General features: G+C 40.3%; 2 non-coding genes across 2 annotated transcripts; both read left to right on the plus strand.

The window, feature by feature from the left end:
- Positions 1-8,360: 8,360 nt before the first annotated feature.
- Positions 8,361-8,432, plus strand: trnam-cau (transfer RNA methionine (anticodon CAU)). The gene has a single exon. It is a non-coding gene; the product is annotated as a tRNA-Met (tRNA).
- A 1,776-nt stretch (positions 8,433-10,208) lies between these two features.
- Positions 10,209-10,280, plus strand: trnam-cau (transfer RNA methionine (anticodon CAU)). Its single transcript has one exon. It is a non-coding gene; the product is annotated as a tRNA-Met (tRNA).
- Positions 10,281-14,484: the final 4,204 nt, after the last annotated feature.

Here is a 14,484-nt window from a genome sequence, read left to right on the forward strand (position 1 = left end):
AATGTCAGAGAAATTGTAAAATATTCACATTTCTCATGTTGTCTCATTTTATTTAAGTGATTAGGTCTCAGTGCAGACCGAGACACATCTTGATTTTTTTAATCCCTCGGTGAGTCATGAAGGTGCAGGTAGGTATATTATGTTGCCTCCACGCTGTGCCAGACAAGCTATCATCATTAACTTTAAGCACCTAGGCTGCTCACTCATAAAAAGGAAAAGTTAAACAAAAAAAGTCAAGTTTTAATATACAATGAGCCCCAAATTGCTTCTCGTTGGCGGTGAAGAGAAAAGAGGCCCATTTCAGGGACAAATGCGAAGGGGAGTTAGATAAAAATTTGAATTAACTGCCTGCGTTATTGTGTTTCCACAGTAGTTTCATCCCTTTTGTTGGCCAAGATGGAAATAATCAAGAGTGGGCTGAAGTACTGGCAGGTGGATTTGAACGGATTATGTTACTGGAGTGTGTACACGTGCCACCGTTTCTCTTGAGTCAATTGCAAGAATGGCAGTGTGATTAAGTTGTCATCTTCAACGAAATGAAAACATGTCATATCATAACAAGAATCCTCATCAAAGGAAGATGTTGGGGCTTCAGCCTTTGCCAAATGGTGAGAAAAAGAAGATACGCGACTAATCAATCACCTCTTCACACTGGCTACACTAAACATGGAAACACATGATAATGAGGGGGGCATTTGAACCCTCAACCTTCAAATTGTGGGTCAGCAATTCTAATCACTCGGCAATAGCTTGCCATTTGGACAAATCTGTTGTGATTCACAGCTATTTTTAATGTGATTCCCCCAAATCATTCATCTCCTTTTAGAAACTAGTTGTGTCATAAAATATGGGGGGGAAAACATCATTCTACAACAACAGTATATTCAAATTTACCACAATTTCAGATGTATAAGACGCACCACTACTTCTTCTACTGGAGGAAATGGAGCCGTGGCTGCTGATAGTAGTTGCAAGACAGGGCTTTAGTGTGATACGAGGAGGATACCCGTTTCTAGATCCACAATAGGATTAAGGTCAGAGCACATGCGAGTATTGCTCTGCCAACACCTTGCTGTTACATCTCCTCTACAGGTGAGTGGTTTTATCTTAGCTGTACAGTGAGACCTCGGCTTACGAACACCGTACCTTACAAACTTTTTGGTTTACGAACATCAACTTTATGAAAATTAAACTTTGGAATAAGCACTACTTTTCACGATACACACCCACCACGGCTGGCGGAGTGATCTTTGGATCTGGCGGAGTAATCTTCGAATCTTCGGCGGAAGCACACGACCGAACAGAAGAAGGAGATAATTGAAAAACACGAACGAGGTGTGCGTTTGTGTGATTTAGTGGCCAAGTACGGCTATGCTAAGTCAACCATTGCTACCATCCTCCGCAACATAGAAGCCATCAAAGGTGCGTCTGCTGCAAAAGGTGTTTCCGTGCTGTCAAAGCAACGGTCTCGGGCAATCGAAGAAGTTGAAAAACCTTTGTTAATTTGGATTAACGAAAAGCAGCCATCCGGACTGTGGCTATGAGAGTCATCAACATGATGAACGATAATGTGATGCCTCAGTTTAGTAAGACCTTACAAGTCAGAAAGCAACAGGTGACAATTAAGAGGTTTTTAATCTGCAAAAATAATGAGGAGTCTCCAAAGAAGCAAAGAGGAGAAGCCACACCAGAGGTTGAGTTACCAACAGTCCTTATGGAAGGTGACTCTCCTTGCCATCAACGACCATCAAAAAGGTAAATAAAACTTTATTTACAGTACAGTTTATTTCTTTAATTACAGTCCTCATGTAATGTGCCTCTCTTTCCAACAGCAATTCCCTCTGACCTCCAACACCATTCCATCAAGTCATCAATGACCATCACAAAGGTAAATAAAACGACTTTATTTTATAGTACAGTTTATTTCTTTAATTACAGTCCTTATGGAATGTGACTCTCTTTCTAAAAAGCAATTCCCTCTGACCTCCGACCTCCAACACCATTCCATCAAGCCATCAATGACCATCACAAATGTAAAAAAACTTACTTTATTATACAGTGCAGTGTTTTTCTTTCATTACAATATAATAGCACATTTATTATACATAGAATAAGGTATGTTGTGTGTAGTTTTAAGGCTTATTTAGTTGAAAATTATATTTTATGGAAACCTGGGAACGGATTATTCTAATTTTAATGGTTTCCTATGGGAACAAAACATTTTGGGATGCACACTTTTCGCCTTACACACTCTGTGAACCAATTATGTTCATAAGACAAGGTCTCAGTGCATTTTTCAGAATATGGCGGGACTTAGATATTTTTTACACTTGAATAATTGCCTTACAACTCCCACTTTGCCCCTCAATCAGAGTTTTATGAGCCAGAAAGGCATTCTTGGCACAACTCATTTGGAAATTCAGTGGCTCACAAATCTGTTGGGGGAATCAATTCTCCATTATTTGCTGGAAAACCTCACCTATATCTGTCATATTTTGTGCTAATTTTAACGTAATGTCTACTGTATTTTCCGTACACAAACGCCTTGATTGACCCTGTGCCTTATACAAAGGTGTGCCTTACATGTGAATGTTTCGCAAATACTTTTAGCAGCCACCAACTCCATTTCCCTCTGTAGAAGTAGTGCATAACACCAGCCTGTACTGTAGCACCTTATACTGTAGTGTGCTTTATATTTGGAAAACTTTTATTTATTTATATATTATATTTCAAAAACTTGTTTTCATTCGTTGAGGCCTTATGCTCCAGTGCGCCTTATATGTCCATCTCAAAACCCACCTATTTAAAATTGCATTTTCTGTGTAGCTCCCTCTCTTACCGTGCTCTAGAATCAAAACAATGGCTTCAGATTCGGAGAAGATGCTTTCTTGTTACTCATCCAGTTATGAATATGATTCAAATACTTCTGAAGAGGAAATCATAAATGTTTGCAATTGATTAAAGAAGTAATTCCGTGTCATTTTGAGGCATCTGGACTGAAATGTCACGTGCCAGAAAATCAGAATCAGAATCAGAATCAGAATCAGAATCATCTTTATTGCCAAGTATGTAGAACACACAAGGAATTTGTTTCCGGTAGAACACGCTGCACTAGTATCGTCGTCCAAAAAAAAAAAAAAAAAAAAAAAATGCACAAGATGGCGCCCAAGCTTGGAAATGGGCTGATTTGTCTGCTGGGAATTTGTGTCAGCTCGTATCAAATAGTTGTGCTGGTGCAACACACATTCAGCGTGAGTCATAAAACGTAAAATATAGCTATATGCGGTGAAATCTTTGTAAAATACGTTCAGTAGAAGTCATTTGAAATGATTTCACAAATTATGGACACAACTTGTCCGAATGCATCGGTTGTCCTTTAAAATGTCATGTATTATTATTATTATTATTATTATTATTATTGTTATTATTATTATTATTATTATTATTATTATTATTATTATTATTATTATTATTATTATTATTATTATTATTATTACACATGGAAAAAGTATAAAAAGTGTGTTCCATTAGCCTGCAAACATGTTTTTTGGAGTGGAGGAGGAAACCGGATCACCTGTAGAAAACTCACTTAAGCACAGGCAGAACAAGCAAACTCTACAGAGGGAGGCCAGAGCCAGGATCGAACCCTGCACCTCTGAACTGTGATGCTGACATGGTAACCAGTCGTCCACTGTGCAACACATCGATCAATTTTCTGATCCGCTTTATCTGCTTTATCCTTACAATGGTTGCTGCTGGGGCGTGCTTGAGGCTATCTCATCTGTCTTCCTGCAGTCAGCGGGGTTCATTCCGACTCCAGCCTTCCTGTGTGGAGTTTGCATGTTCTCCCCGGGCCTGCGTGTGTTTTCACCGGGTACTACAATTTCCTCCCACATTCCAAAAACATGTATGGCAGGTTAATGGAACACTCTAAATTGTCCCTCGGTGTGAGTGTGAGAGTGAATATTTGTTTACATGTTCCCTGCTATTGCTAGCAACCGCTTCAGAATGTCTCCCTCCTACTGTTGGAAGACAGCTGTGAAAATTTCCAGCACGCCAAGCCACCCTTGTGAGGAGAAGCAGATCAGAAAATGGATGAATGGAGGGATATTATCATCAAATATCAGTTATCATCCTCCTCGACTTCTGATAATTGGCTTCTGTATCAGACCAGAAAAACGGTAGCGGTCTATCACTATTGTACAGTATTTGGGTTTCGAAGTATTTCCAGTTTTTTTTTCTTTACTTTACATTGATATTATAGGAAGTCAGATAAGTACACTTATTCACAATTGGATCTTAATATCCGTATATTAACTCGTGCACTGCCAGTCCACTCCAGTGCCATGGTTGTTGTCATTGTCACTCAAATTCCACAAAATATTGAGTTTCAGGACTACATAAATATTCAATGCAAAATAAGAAACCGTAGATTCTCTTCTTTGATAAGAAAAATAGTTAATTCCTAAATTATATGGGTCTGGAGTTTAATGAGCTTGAAATGAGGGCGGGTGTCCAAAATACAATGCAATACATACATATTGGTTTATATAGCGCTTTAACAACTGCTGAAGCTTTAACAAAGCGCTAACCTGGAAAGAAGGGGAATTCTACCCCCTTGTGGAAATGAACAAATATTGCCAGAGGCCATAGCCAGCGTTTTATCGGCACCCAAGCATGAAAAAAACAAAGCCAGAACAAATTTGGGAATAACGCTTTACGTCATATTTTCAATTTCCGAATAAATTCGTGGGGGGCAGTGAATGAGTTAAAGATTTCTTAACCAGCAAATTTTTACTCCACCACCCTCAATCAGAACACTTTTTTTCCATTTAATTGGACTAACAGGTTTTTCTCCACCAACTATCTGATGTCATTGCATTTTTGGAAGTGTAAAAAGCTTTAAAAGAGCCAGATGAAAAGGTTTCTTCAGCCGTCATCTGTACTTGTTGGAAATAGAATTGAATTTCAAAGAAGTACAGATGACGGCTGAAGAAACATTTTCATCGATGTACCACTCCTGTACGACTGAGAGCTTACACATACGTTTTACAAGAGCCCATTTGCTTTCAACCCCCCCCGCTCCATCCTGCCTTTTGTTTCTCCAATTACCTTCTCAGAGACAAGTACACAGGCATGGTGGTGATGTCCCTCAATTCAGGCCTTAATGAAAGTGTCACAAGAAAGTTGTTTCTTCGATTCCCATTGCAGAAGCCAGAGATGCCTAAATGAGCTCCCCTTCTGTGAGCCCATCCCGCCCCCATAAATGACACTTGTCTCCCTGCACATCAAGGTAGCGTTTAGGTGCTTCAATGTGGTGATTTGCAGAGGCTGGAGCCTTGTAGTCATTTCTTCTTGCTTGCTTTATTGTTCTGACTCAACAAACCTGACCATTGTCATTTCCCCCTCACTGGTTTCGTGGCAGCTTTGAAGAAAAGCCAAAGGAGTGTAGCTAACTACCGCCAAGAAATAAGCTGCGATTGCAGAACCATTTCACAACAATGACCCCTATCTCCCCAGTGTCAGTAAGCCTCCTACTGGGTAGGAAGTGAGAATGGCAGCAATACGGCACTTGGTTCCAAGACAAAAGACGGAGGAGGCCCTGAATAAGCAAGATGTGCACAAATGTACGGCAGTGCTTGCCCCACTCTGAGACACGGACAATATTGTTCTTGTTGCTTTTCCTTTGAAGCATTTTCCATTTTCTTCTACTTATACAATATAAAAAAAACAAGAGGAAAGCAATAACGCTAGATTCACAGCATATTCAATCAACATACAGTTTACATGAAGTCAACGTGAAGACAGGCTGACGGTTTACAATTTCACAGCCGGCACCACCCTGAGGCATCATGGCCAATGCTACATTCTTGCGGACATCGGGTTCACTTAGCAGGACGGGACTTGCATTTTAAAGTGGCACACATTCAAAGCCGCGTTGTGAAATAGGAGAATGGCGAACTCAAGTGGATAAAAAGCAATATATGCAACTCACATGCAGATTAATATAAAGCAGTTTCACACTCACATATGGCATTTTAATGTATTCCTCCTCAATTTCCTTCATATCCACAAAGAAATATTTAGTTATTGATTGATTGACTGATCCACATATTTATTTATCTATTGATCGGTCGGTCTGTCGGTCAGTCATTCTGTCGGTCTGTCGGTCGGACGGTCGGTCGGACGGTCGGTCGGTCGGTCGGACGGTCGGTCGGACGGTCGGATAGTCGGACGTTCGGACGTTCGGACGTTCTGACGGTCGGACGGTCGGACGGTCGGACGGTCGGACGGTCAGACGTCTATTTATTTATTCAGGCCAAAAGTTTCTGGAGCAAATCAAAATAACAAACGCATGACTTCAAAATATTTGTGTACTTTTACTGACATCTCATTCTCTCACTCCTTCCCGTCGCTCGATAAACTTTTGACCTCATAGGGCAGCTCAATTTGATGGTAAATGGTTGTCATTTGGTTCGTCGCGCCTCATGAAGCCACCGTCTTTTATTACCACTTATGTTTATGTCCCCACTGATCACAACATTGCAGCATTGCTTGACTAATTTGATGGCCTCAGGAATGTGCAAAAACATTGTAGATTACCGGGATGGATATGATGTAATTTGTTCACAGCAAGGCTGTTTTTGGTTGTCACATTCAAGCAAAACCAGGGTCAAATTTTTGGGTGCTTGACATGTCTTCTGGGATCTCCACTGTCAGGCCGCTGTGCTCTCGTTCCACCGTAAAAGTAAATAGAGCAGCGAGGAGCAGTTTCACTGGTCGGTAGTGATAAGATTACACTTAATTATCCTGGATGCACGCGGGAAATGTCCTGAATGAGCATAGAAGTCCGATGGTGGTGATATGGAAAGAGCATTGCAAGGTGACACAATGGTGGATCAGTCTCAGTGATAATTAAAAAAGATATAGAAATTTCGGGAACAACTTTGATGACTTCTGATCCGTTTTAGCAATAAGAGAAAGAAAAACATACATTACAATTGCTACAATTTGCAGCAAATCAGCTCTTTACTGAACTCAACACATTTGTTGAGATCAATGAGAAGTTTGGAGGAGATGGCATACGACAAATAAATGGCAGTGGTGGGATTTGTAACCACACCCCGTAGAGACTGGTGCCTTAATCCAGCGCCTTTGACCGCTCGGCAACAATATCAAAAAAAAAAAAAAAAAACATCAGGGAATTAAAATTTGTTGGCAAATTTAAGAAATCTGCCTATGTTGATAATATGATAGAGCTTTCACGGTGAGGAGGAAAAATGGCCTCAAAGGACACCAGCACAGTCCAGTTGCAATTTAGTTCCGTCCTCTGCCTTCTAAAGTGGTGAGAGTAGGTAAAAAGTTCACTGTGCAGCAGAGTGGCGCAGCGGTAGCGTGCTGGGCCCATAACCCAGAGGTCGATGGATCGAGACCATCCTCTGCTATCTAACCTTTGCAGTGGAGTTTCAAAATTTCATGTTAAGTAGCACATGAAACACTAATTATGTTTGTATTTCCCCAAAAAACGACAGACCAAACAAAGTAAATATATATTGTTGCATCAATTCTTTGGCATAGAATTGTAACCTTTCTCAGTTCATTATGCCCTGAAAGGGATAATGAGTTTACCTTCACCCCTGTCATTCTTACTCCAAGGTTTTGTGTGAAATGCAATGTTATAGAAATTTCAGGAAGAACTTTGATGAATCCTAATCCAATTTCCAACACGAGAACGAAAGAAAAACAGAAAAACCAATTGTTACATTTTGCGCCAAGTGAGCTATTTATTTAACTCAACAAATCTGTCAAGGTCAATGAGAAATGTGGATTAAATGGCAATGGAAGTGGGGGTATTTGAACCCATGCCTCCGGAGAGACTGGAGCCTTAATCCAGCGCCTTTGACCGCTAGGCCACACTACCGCAAAAAAAAAAAAAACAAACAAACGCCATCATGGAATTAAAATTTGTTGGTAAATGGAAGAAATCAGCCTTTGTTGATAATGTGATAGGGACCTGTCATAGCAGTTGGTCCCTGCTCTCAGGTTGGGGGGAGCAGAGGACTAAGGGATTAGTCCCCTGCTCCCTGAGAGCAGGGATTTATCATATATATAGCAGAGTCCGGCACCGCCACGTCTGGACAGTAGGGATATATTTATATGTGTAGTGTGTAGTATATGGAAACGTCCGACACCTTCAAAGAAGTACAGATGACGGCTGAAGGAACCTTTTCATCGATAGAGCTTTCATGGTTAAGATGCAAAACGGCCTCAAAGGACACCAGCATAGTCCAGTTGCGATTTGGTCCCATCCTCTGCCTTCTTAAGCGGTGAGTGTAGAAAGGTAGCACACTGTTTTCAACAGCAGAGTGGCGCAGTGGTAGCGTGCTGGGCCCATAACCCAGAGGTCGATGGATCGAAGCCATCCTCTGCTATCTTGGCTTTGCAGTTGAGTTTTCAAATGTCATCTCAAGAAGCACATCGAACACCATACCAGGAGTGTCTCTTCCAAAAAACTACTGACCAAATCAAGTGATGATATATCAATTCAGGTGCATAGAATTTTAACCTTTCTCAGTTCACTATCCTCTGAAAGGAATAATGAGTCTTCCTTCCACCCTGTCATTTTTAATCCAAGGTTTTGTAACCAGATAATTGTACCAATTGGATTTGTGTGAAATGCAATGTTATAGAAATTTCAGGAACGACTTTGATGATACCTAATCACTATTTGCAACACGAGAATGAAAGAATAACAGAAAAACGAATTCCTACATTTTGCGCCAAATCAGCTATTTATTAAACTCAACAAATATGTCAAAGTCAATGAGAAATGTGGATTAAATGGCAATGGCAAAAAGCAATAGCGGGATTTGAACGCACACCTCCTCAGAGACTGTAGCCTAAATGACAATTTAAATTTGAAAATTTATAGTAAAATTAAATAAGGTTTTGAACTAATCTGTGTGATGGCTTGGATAGCAACATTCACAGTAGTTTTGTCTGAGCTCCCCTTGATTTTACCCTTTCTCAGCTCACTTACTTCAGAAAGGGAAAATGAGTCCTCTTTACCGGTGTCATTCTGAATCTAAGATTTTGTCAACAGATAAGTGCACACGTTGGATTTGTGAAAAAGGCAAAGATCTAGAAATTTTGGGAACAACTTTGATGACTCCTGATCCGTTTTGTCAATAATAGAATGAAAGCAAAACAGAAATTCAAATTGCTACAATTTACACCAAATCAGCTCTCACCGAGGGCCTATTGTGAACTGAGGACTCCAATCAGTGTGTTGTTGGTATTAGGGAGGAAACCAGAAGACCACAGCCCCCAGGAGAACATGCAAAGGCCGGAGCGGGAATTGAACTCACGACATGTGCACTGTGAAGTCGGTGTGCACACTGGGTGTGTGTACGCCAACTTTATAGTGTAGTATATGGTTTTTCTCAGTTCATTATGCCCTGAAAGGGATAATGAGTTTACCTTCACCCCTGTCATTCTTACTCCAAGGTTTTGTGTGAAATGCAATGTTATAGAAATTTCAGGAAGAACTTTGATGAATCCTAATCCAATTTCCAACACGAGAACGAAAGAAAAACAGAAAAACCAATTGTTACATTTTGCGCCAAGTGAGCTATTTATTTAACTCAACAAATCTGTCAAGGTCAATGAGAAATGTGGATTAAATGGCAATGGAAGTGGGGGTATTTGAACCCATGCCTCCGGAGAGACTGGAGCCTTAATCCAGCGCCTTTGACCGCTAGGCCACACTACCGCAAAAAAAAAAAAAACAAACAAACGCCATCATGGAATTAAAATTTGTTGGTAAATGGAAGAAATCAGCCTTTGTTGATAATGTGATAGGGACCTGTCATAGCAGTTGGTCCCTGCTCTCAGGTTGGGGGGAGCAGAGGACTAAGGGATTAGTCCCCTGCTCCCTGAGAGCAGGGATTTATCATATATATAGCAGAGTCCGGCACCGCCACGTCTGGACAGTAGGGATATATTTATATGTGTAGTGTGTAGTATATGGAAACGTCCGACACCTTCAAAGAAGTACAGATGACGGCTGAAGGAACCTTTACGATAGAGCTTTCATGGTTAAGATGCAAAACGGCCTCAAAGGACACCAGCATAGTCCAGTTGCGATTTGGTCCCATCCTCTGCCTTCTTAAGCGGTGAGTGTAGAAAGGTAGCACACTGTTTTCAACAGCAGAGTGGCGCAGTGGTAGCGTGCTGGGCCCATAACCCAGAGGTCGATGGATCGAAGCCATCCTCTGCTATCTTGGCTTTGCAGTTGAGTTTTCAAATGTCATCTCAAGAAGCACATCGAACACCATACCAGGAGTGTCTCTTCCAAAAAACTACTCACCAAATCAAGTGATGATATATCAATTCAGGTGCATAGAATTTTAACCTTTCTCAGTTCACTATCCTCTGAAAGGAATTCCACCCTGTCATTTTTAATCCAAGGTTTTGTAACCAGATAATTGTACCAATTGGATTTGTGTGAAATGCAATGTTATAGAAATTTCAGGAACGACTTTGATGATACCTAATCACTATTTGCAACACGAGAATGAAAGAATAACAGAAAAACGAATTCCTACATTTTGCGCCAAATCAGCTATTTATTAAACTCAACAAATATGTCAAAGTCAATGAGAAATGTGGATTAAATGGCAATGGCAAAAAGCAATAGCGGGATTTGAAAGGCACACCTCCTCAGAGACTGTAGCCTAAATGACAATTTGAATACATTTGAAAATTTATAGTAAAATTAAATAAGGTTTTGAACTAATCTGTGTGATGGCTTGGATAGCAACATTCACAGTAGTTTTCTTCTGAGCTCCCCTTGATTTTACCCTTTCTCAGCTCACTTACTTCAGAAAGGGAAAATGAGTCTTCTTTACCGGTGTCATTCTGAATCTAAGATTTTGTCAACAGATAAGTGCACACGTTGGATTTGTAAAAAAGGCAAAGATCTAGAAATTTTGGGAACAACTTTGATGACTCCTGATCCGTTTTGTCAATAATAGAATGAAAGCAAAACAGAAATTCAAATTGCTACAATTTACACCAAATCAGCTCTCACCGAGGGCCTATTGTGAACTGAGGACTCCAATCAGTGTGTTGTTGGTATTAGGGAGGAAACCAGAAGACCACAGCCCCCAGGAGAACATGCAAAGGCCGGAGCGGGAATTGAACTCACGACATGTGCACTGTGAAGTCGGTGTGCACACTGGGTGTGTGTACGCCAACTTTATAGTGTAGTATATGGTTAAGAGTTAAAAAGAAAATGAGTTCAAAGTAGTGGCCGATCCCACTTCAACACTGGGACACCTGGACTGCACAAACTGCACGATTGGCAATGTATCCTTTTCATTCTAATTTTATGTGCTCAGACCAAAGCCCTGTTAGTTGTGGAACCAGATGCACTGAAACGAGAGTAATTTGTTATCCACCATATAACCTTCACCCCATCCATCCATCCATCCATCCATCCATCCATCCATCCATCCATCCATCCATCCACCCACCCACCCATCCATCCACCCATCCATCCATCCATCCATGCAGCAAGCCATCCATAAATAAATCCATCCATTCTTCCATCAATCCATCCATCCATCCAGCAATCCATCCATCCATCAATCCATCCATCCATCCATCCATCCATCCATCCATCCATCCATCCATCCATCCATCCATCCATCCATCCATCCATCCATCCATCCATCCATCCATCCATCCATAGATAGAGATCCAAGATAAATAACGTTAATTTAAAAAAAATCATTGGATTTTATTACAAGATGTACAACTATTGTTTTCCCCAAGTGAACTCTGACTTTCCAGAATAGTCTTGGGGTGCATTGATAATTGACAATTCATTCCTTTTATCTCAACGGTCTAAACTTAGAAATATCAGAAGAGCAGCCTGGTACACACATTAACATTTGTAATGCCTTAATCAATTTTGAAAATTTGAGCGATCTCACATCTGTCTCCTTACAACAAGTAAATGTATGGTGTCCTCAAACGGCACACCACACACATGCAAACAGTGTAGACAATCGAGTCTCTTGGTCCAAATCAGGTCTGTTGTAGGACTAAGACTGCTCTATGGGAAGAAGCATGGTCCTACGCTCGCCTCCAGCACTACTGCTAAATACAAATATGAAGAAAGCTGACCTCATTGACATGAGGATCGTAACTGTTGAACTGCTTAAGAGATATTTGAGAATCCGGCCTTGAAGAGTTTAATTCAAATAGGGCAACAGGCCTGACACTGGCCCATTTACAATTGTAATAATGCGCAAAAAAAAAAAAAAAAAATACAAGCACAATGGGAATATTTTCATTTTGGTTAAGTTCTGAATACGATGTGTCTAATAATGAATATTCATCGGAACAGCTGCTACATGTGATCAGATAAAAAGGTCTTGTCTTTCGCTCTAGCTGACAGTTATTCGCATGACACAATGCTCCAAGTCACTCTTCACAGTTTCATATTCATCATCAAGAGCTAGCTTCATAAATTAAACGAAAGGATGCATAAAATGCCATACTGAGATATTTTGCTTTACAATAGTTACTCAAGAACGATGGCTTGAATGGCTGCCGCTGCTCACCCACAGAAAAAAAGTTCTTATCCCGTGACTGTAAAGTGTCCTTGAAAGTTTTGAAGGGCGGTTGGAAATAAAATCCATTATTATTATTATATACGTATATACGTCAGTGTACATGTTTGTCGTTCTTGAATTAAAAGTATAAAATAGTCGGGGATATTACAGAGTGAGTACATAAGACGTTTTTTTGGTCTGAAGAGGAATAAATATCATTCAAATAATCATTTCAGTCAAATCACCTATGGGGATATAATATTCCATGTCCACAATAGCTCTTTGTGTTTAATTATAAACCCTGCAAGTGACCAGGGAGGCCAATGTAAGGTGCATTCGATGCTCCAAAATATAAATAGGATATATCATCAGTGTCTCTTGCTCTTGCAGTTCAAAACTGGATATGAGACATGAAACAGATGTTACTGAGAACACAGAAGATACTAAATAGACTTATACAGTAGACATATTCAATGAAATAATTTAGATGAGACGCCACATCCAATCTGAGTTTGTTTACCGCCATAAGTGCTGACTTGAAATTTTGAAGGTAGTTATTATTTAAACAAGTTGCTGATTAAACTTGCTAGCGTTGGCTAACACGTGCTTAAAAGGTCATAGTTGTGTTCATCATAAGTCCGGAAGTTAAGCACTTTTGTTAATATCTGATTCTGCCACACTCCATGGCAAACTGAAATGCATTGCTTCATGTGCCGTGTGATAATTGTCATTAGGATATGTATGTATTATGTTTTTTTTAATTAATGGGTTCTTGTTCAGATTTTAACCAGGCATTAGAATTTTAGCACGGCACTGGATGCTCTGGGACAAATGTTTTTTTTAATGTTTGTATACATTACAGGTGTGAAACTCAAGGCCATATTTGGCCCGCTACACCATTTTATGTAGCCTGCGAAAGCAAAGCAAACATATCAGCTTGCTCAAATTCATTCATACATTCATTTTCCAGACCGCTTTATGCTCACTACGGTCACGGGGGGTTCTGGGGCCTATCTCAGCCATCTTCGGACAGTCGACAAAAAAAAACATCTGTGCTCACACTCAACCTGCACAATAATTTAGAGTGTTCAATCAATCCGCCATGGATGTTTTTGGAATGTGGGTGGAAACCGGAGGACCCCAAGAAAACCAACGTGGGCCTGGGGAGTACATGACAAACCCACAAAGGGAGGCAGGAACATGATTTGAACTCACTGCCTCTCGCTGTTAAGGCATCGTGCTCACCACTATACTACTGGGCTGCCACTTGCTCATATCTCTACCAGCATTCAAAATGGTCATATGAAATAAAAAATAGCTATTGGGAACCATTTCTGAGCAAATCTGTCATTGCACTAATTTAAACAATATTTTAATAAACTGTTATACTCGGCTTCTCTATATTGTTTCGGTCATAACAGCCCACCAAGAAAAACAGTAACTACAAGTTGCCCATAAAATTAGCCAATTTCACCACGGGCGTTTTCATGTACATATTAAAAAGGATATGAAGAATTCAGCTAAGAAATGCACACATATGGCTCCTTTTGAAAAAGAGCGTTTTCAACCTTTGTAGTGGTCAACATATACATACACTTTTGTGTGCTAAGGACCAATACAGCAGCTCCTTAATACATGTTTTATTTTATGTGCACACAAGACAAGATGGTTACGTAACTCAGTGGTAATCTTGAAATACCCGTTGCACAATCACTGAATGCAATACGAATGTGTTTGTGTGCATGTGTGTGTGTGAGCGCGCGTGTGTGTGCGTGCGTGTTCGTGCGTGCGTGTGCGTGTGTGCGAGGCAAGAAATTTAATACGCGATACATGCTGGACGTGTTTTGTTATGGAGGATTCC

This window comes from Hippocampus bargibanti, linkage group LG02 (genome assembly GCF_051943395.1).
Source record: "Hippocampus bargibanti isolate YZ-2025 linkage group LG02, ASM5194339v1, whole genome shotgun sequence".
Classification (NCBI taxonomy): domain Eukaryota; kingdom Metazoa; phylum Chordata; class Actinopteri; order Syngnathiformes; family Syngnathidae; genus Hippocampus; species Hippocampus bargibanti.